The following is a 6,241-nucleotide window of genomic DNA, read 5'->3' on the forward strand; positions in this document are numbered from 1 at the left end:
AATGGATACTTTGGGCAAGTCATTTAACTACTTGGAGCCTCAATTTAACCTTAAGGGATGTGCATGAGTTCAGATGCAGTCTGTGAATAATAGAACAGTGAACTCATCTAGTTTTTGCTATCACAAATGTTAAAGGTCCTTCAGTGGAGCTGCTCCAAGTTGTCCAGGTTTGGTAATGCAGGAGTCTGTGGCATCCCTAAGGTCAGGTTTATTTTATTGTTTTCTTTGCTATCTGCAATGCCACTGAGGTCACAAAGTTCAAGGCAGCTGCTAATGCAGATGCTGACTCAGGAGGTGTGAGGTACAGGCTAACAAGTTCCCACCTGCTGGACTGAGGACCATAGTCTGAGTGGAAAGTATTTAATGACTGTTACATGGTGGTGGTGGTGGTGGTGGTGGTGGACTCGCAATGTGCTGGAGCTAGCCAGCTTCTACTGGCTGGGGAGAGCCAATGGTCAAATTTTCAGGGACACTGGGAACTGGTTGTTCAGTACAGTCATTATTAACAATTGAATGATGTAAACACAGTCAAAGGCAATAAATAGTTATAACTCAGGCCACTCATTATTTTACCACTTTTCTCAATTACTGATGTTCTTGACTTTTTTCATGTCTATTGTGGAAATACTCTATAATGGGGTGCTTCTACTCATCTCTTCCTGTCTCTGCATTCAGTGATGTCATGTTGAAAGCTTGAAATTGATCATGGTGGGAATATTTACACCATAGAAACTGGAAAAAAATTTCAAATCAGGATTTTCCCCCTAGAGAGATTGTTGTTAAAACATTTACTAACATACCACTCTGGTTAACCAAGGTTTCATTTACACTTTACATTTTAGATTGAAAAAAAAATCTGGTTGTTATTCCAAACATAAAACCAGTAGTTCTAAGTGTACATATCTGTGTTCTTATTTGGAGCTTGGTGTCACTCTGTATGTGCTAGTTATTCATAAGAAAGAGGAGAGTATAAAAAGAGTGATGCTAGACGTGTCCAGTCTATGCTCATATGTAAGTGGCTACATGTATGAAATGTCAGCTTGCTCTCTTGTTTGGTCTCGAGCATCTCCTCACAACAGTCATTTGTTCTGCATGGTCTGGACACAGTTTCATATTTTGACTTTGGCAGCTGAGAGCTATTATTGGACCCCACAACATCTGTTTCAACAACAGTGGGTCCCTGGTCAGAAAAAGTAATTACAAAAGAAGTAAAAAACAAAATGTCATAACTTATGTTGTACATATACAGTAAACATGGTTACCGGCAAAAGAAAGAAAACCCTTTCATATGGTTGGAGTTATTTACAAAACGATGACAAGTGATGAAAGGCCTGAGCCGTATTTTGAGTTTGAGGCTACATAGAAGAGAGGATGCTAACTAGCCAACTTTCCTGATGTGGGATGCTTTGCAAAGGTTGTGCTAATTGGCAAGATCATTCCCCAGCGTGATCAACTGTATGAATAACAAAATGTAATGGGTCCCAAAACATTCGCTCAGTCCTGCTGGTTCCTTTTTCCATCAAATTTTCACTCATCAAGATAGAAGTACAAAGTGCTGGTGATTTCCTGGAAGGCTGAATAGTTTTTCCTAACCTGGCAGCAGCAAGAGCAGTGATGTTTACATTGGGTTGATGAAATGCAAGTAATAGACAAAACATAGAGAGTTGTGGGACCAGGAACCTGTGAAAATTCCATCTTTTTTTTTTTTTTTTTTTTTTTAGTTTGCTGCATAAGTAAGAGATGATGGAAACTCAAAATCTCTTTTTCTTTCCCTACAGGACCATGCTTCTACGTTTTTTTTTCTTGAAAATGCTGTGTGTGTGTGTGTGTGTGTGTTTCTGCTTTTGAGCAACACAACTCTCTTCCTCCTAAGATTTTTGAGCATTTAGAAGCAAAACAATGACTAATGCTAAATCTACAGTTTTTAAAAACCAATCAATAAATGTCCTCTCCATGAATATATTCTTTCCTCCAGGACTGAGGCAGAGTTGGGTCATGAAGACAATTGTGTTCAGTTTTGTTTTTAAGCCTCTGGGCCCCACAGAACAGCTGCATGTCTGCTGGGACCCAGGGGAATACGACAGGCCTGGTCCGTGCTTTTCCTCCCACCCAGATGAAATTTTTAGTTTTTTTTTTTTTTTTCCCTAAAAAGGCAACTACCCATTTCCATGGTTGATTGCCTCTATCCCAGATAGTTTTGAAACTGGTTATGCCTTAACTTAGAGGTTGCTTCTCACACTCATTTTGTGTTTAATGGTGTGAATCAGCATGACTCCAAAGCAGTGGTGCATGAAAGTTAAGGATGCAGACTAGACCTCAACTCCATAGGTTGGAATCCTGGTTCTGCCACTTACTATTATGACTTTGGCTAAAACACTGATTTGTTTGTTTGTTTTCTAAACAACATTTATATGGAACTTGCTGTATGCCAGACAATATTTAAGAACTTTACAGATGTGAACTCATTTAATTTCACCACCTGAGAATGCTTTCATTATTCTCCTTTTTTCAGATGGGGATACTGAGGTACAAAAAGCTAGTAGCATACACTGATGCAGAGTGTAAACTGTGGAGCGGAACTGCCTGAGTCTGGATTCCAGATTTGCTATTTTCTGGCTGTGTGACCTGAGGTAACCAAATAACAACACATCTGGCCCATCCTGTCACCATCATTCTTGGATAGAGAGATATTTGGGGAAAAAAGCCAATGGAATAGGAATGACATGTCAGAATAAATAACTGACTCTTCAGTGGAATAGATTTTATTCTTTAAGCAAACCATTATATTCTCCTTTCTTTTCTTATTTTGTAATATACTTGAAAAAATTCAGCATGGTCTTGCACTGGTCTAGACTGGTATCTGGGAACCAGCATTTCACTAATCTATCTTTGTAGTATCATTGTTATTATAATAATACTATAGTAGGTAAAGAGGTATTCATTGCATTTTTATGATTTTTGCCTCATTCTGCTAAGAAAGGAAAAAAGGAAAGGCATTATCTTTCAGACAAAGAAACTTAAAAACCCACATACTCTTATTTGGAGAGGAGTAATACATATTACATTACTTCCATAATACATATTACATTACTTCCAATATATAATATATATATTATAAACTTAGTCATTCCAGAAAGCACATGTTCATAGCATAAATTTTACTTTCCTTAATTTCTGGATACCGCAGAGCATGTCTGTGAGCAAACAGAATATCTGGGATTCGAGGTAGTTCTGCTCTGTAGGTGTATGCTGCTCTGTAATGAACCATGGCTACATACATTGCACTGTACTATACCCCCACTGGCAGCCAACCAGAAAGCCTCAGAGACTTCTGGACATAGAAAACACTGCCATGAGACACTGCCTGGCTGTTTTCCTCTCTTCCTGGAAAATAAGGCCATTTATGGCTGTCCTATCCCACAGTAGCAGAAATGTGGTAATCTGTTCTTTTTCAAATAGACTTTTCATAATGTTTCCCACCAAGAATTGCTAAACACTCTTGAAATTCATCAAACAGTTGTAAGGCAACCCTCTTTTCCCTCAGCTATCTTTCACAGTTAGAAAACATGTCAAGGTAAGATAGAGATTGGAAAGCTCTTGCTTTGCTGGTAGGAATTGACTAGGGTGCCCTGGGCGAACACTTTTAACACTGGGACAGATTGGCTAGATGTTTGCATGTTCAGTAAGTGGCATTTTTGTTGTCTCATTTAGAAGTTTTGAAAAACAGCAGATTCTTAGTTGTTTTTATGTTTTTATTCAGTTCTTTTTAAATTCATCCTTTTGGAATTTCTTGGGTTATGCATTTATTCAGAGTCGTTTTAGCATGTACATTGAAAAGGAAATGTGTGGGTTGCTCTTAAGTTCCCACTGTGGACATTTGATTGACATTTAAAAAAATTCCATTCATGTTTTGAGATTAATGGAAAAATCAGTGCTTTAAAAAACTATTTTATTTCCAAGATGTTTACCTAAGAAGACTGAAGACTATTTAGTGTAGATAACTCAAAGTTATGTGTAGAGGGACTAGGGGTAACTGGTTTATCAGACTCACACTTTTGTAGTTTTGTATGTGGTTAGTAACCTTGCTGTGCTTCTCCAATGGAGTGGTATCAGGAATAATCCAGTTTCAGGTTTCATATTGAGGGAAGATAATTTGAGTTAAAAGAGCATAACCATTCTTTTTAGACTACAGTTGACTTCGAACAACATGGGTTTGAACTTCATGGGTCCACGGATATGTTTTTTTCAATAATGTAAATGTATTCTTTCTTCCATATGATTTTCTTAATAATATTTTATTTTTTTTGACTGTTTATTGGTAAGGCTTCCTGTCAACAGTAGGCTTTTAGTAGTTAAGTTTTTTGGGAGACAAAAGTTATACTAGATTTTTGACTGAGGGAAGGGTTGGTGCCTCCCACCTTGTTCAAGAGTCAACTGTAGTTTTTCACATTTCCCACTTTTCAGTAACACTTTTGTTTTTATTTATATTAACAATGAAATGAAACAGAAGGAAGAAAAAGACACAAACTTTCTAGTATCCATTTTTTCAGTTAGCTTTTCAGTGATATCATTCTCCAGCATCTTTTTTTTTTGTCGTGTCAGGCCGTCAACCATCCAGGCGCCCACGGCCAGGACGCTGGGCGTAGGTGAGCCTCTCTCCTCTCTGCCACCTAATGACACAGGCTGGACACGGCAGCCACACCTGCAACGCCTCTAGGGACAGTCCAGCGTCTTTCTTAACTCTTTGCTCAAAGCATGACTTATTCTTACTTTGAGGCTCCTTTCCACTCCGCAGTGACTTGGTCCCTTGCAGCTCTTAGATAGAAGTGGCGATAGCCTGGATCTGGTCCTTGGAGAACTTACCAAAATCTATCTCCTTGAAGCTTTGACCTTTGGATCCCACAGAGTAAGTGTAATCCCTTTCTCATGTGACAAAACTTATTTGAAAGCAGTGATCACATTCTACTAAAGTCCACTCTTAAGGTTCAAAATCTCCAAAATTCTTTTACATTTCTTCAGAAAGTATAATTTTGAGCACTATCTAAATTCCTAATTTCAGTCCTTTGTCTTCTGAATTTAGTCTTTCTTACAGCCTGGCTTCCAGAAGTGAGTACAATGCTCAGGAATGTCTGGTCAGGGTAGAGCACTGATGTGTTTCTCTCATTGAGGAACTCAAATTTTGTGAACGGGGCATGAACTTACCGGCCACCTAAGCCATTTTGGGGAGTGTGGAACTTACTGGCCACCTAAGCCAATCAAACCATTTAGATATTTCTATGTTTTGCTGTAAGCCATATACATGTGTATACACACACACACACACATACACACACACATATATATTCTTTTTTCCAAGAATATTTTATTTTCTATCTCTTGACTTGCTTTGTAGCAGATGAAAATTTGCTGCCTTCATTCCTTTAATCTCCAATAAAAATGTGGAAAATGACAGAACTGAGAACAGAGCCCTGTAAATGCCCCTGGACCTCCCTCCATGGTGTTATTGATTAGCATTGCTTTTTCATCTGATTAATAATCCACTTAATTGTAATGCCCACAGACCAATCCACCAATTTTGTCCACAACATCATTTCTCTTGTCCATGGGTTACTTCCTAAGTGAAAAATAAATCTAACAGGCATGACTCCTCCTCTCCCCCCATAAACACATCTGTTTTCTAGCCATTACTCTTGCCTGGTACTTAAATGCTCATCACTTCTCAGCTATTCTCATTAGCTGGGCAGCAGAATCTCTTGCTTGTCCTCCTATCACATGTCACCAGGGTCTTGAACTCATTTGGAGACTAGATGGTGTTTCTGTCATGTTTGACCACTTCTTTTTCAGCTACTTTCATTCTCTCTTTTAGCTCCAAGATCACTCTTGTTTTCAGCCTTTCATCTTTTTAGCATTATCTCCAGCAAATAAGTGAATTTCTTTTATAATGTGTTTTTTTTCCAGCAATCACTAAAATTCTTCCGTAAACAAAGAGATTTTTAATATTATTCTTTGCAAGCTTTCAAATCAAAGCTTTGCAAGTTTATTACTTGTCCCTGCTAAAGTCTTTCTTCCATCTTTTATGTTTTCTTTGTTAAAGCTGACTTCGACTAGATTCTTCTTAGGTATATGTTCTGATTTTAGCTTCTAAAGGCGCATGCTGGGATAATGACAGTCGTATCTCTGAAATGCTTGACATCTATTTTTATAAATTCCTTCTAGGCCCAGCTACTCTAGGCTCTCCCGG

At 38.2% G+C, this 6,241-nt stretch overlaps 1 non-coding gene across 1 annotated transcript; it reads right to left on the bottom strand.

Moving 5' to 3' along the window:
• Positions 1 to 4,594: 4,594 nt before the first annotated feature.
• On the bottom strand, positions 4,595 to 4,724 carry LOC132237835 (small nucleolar RNA SNORA17). Its single transcript, XR_009453655.1, has one exon. It is a non-coding gene; the product is annotated as a small nucleolar RNA SNORA17 (small nucleolar RNA).
• Positions 4,725 to 6,241: the final 1,517 nt, after the last annotated feature.

This window comes from Myotis daubentonii, chromosome 6 (genome assembly GCF_963259705.1).
Source record: "Myotis daubentonii chromosome 6, mMyoDau2.1, whole genome shotgun sequence".
In the NCBI taxonomy this organism is placed as follows: Eukaryota; Metazoa; Chordata; class Mammalia; order Chiroptera; family Vespertilionidae; genus Myotis; species Myotis daubentonii.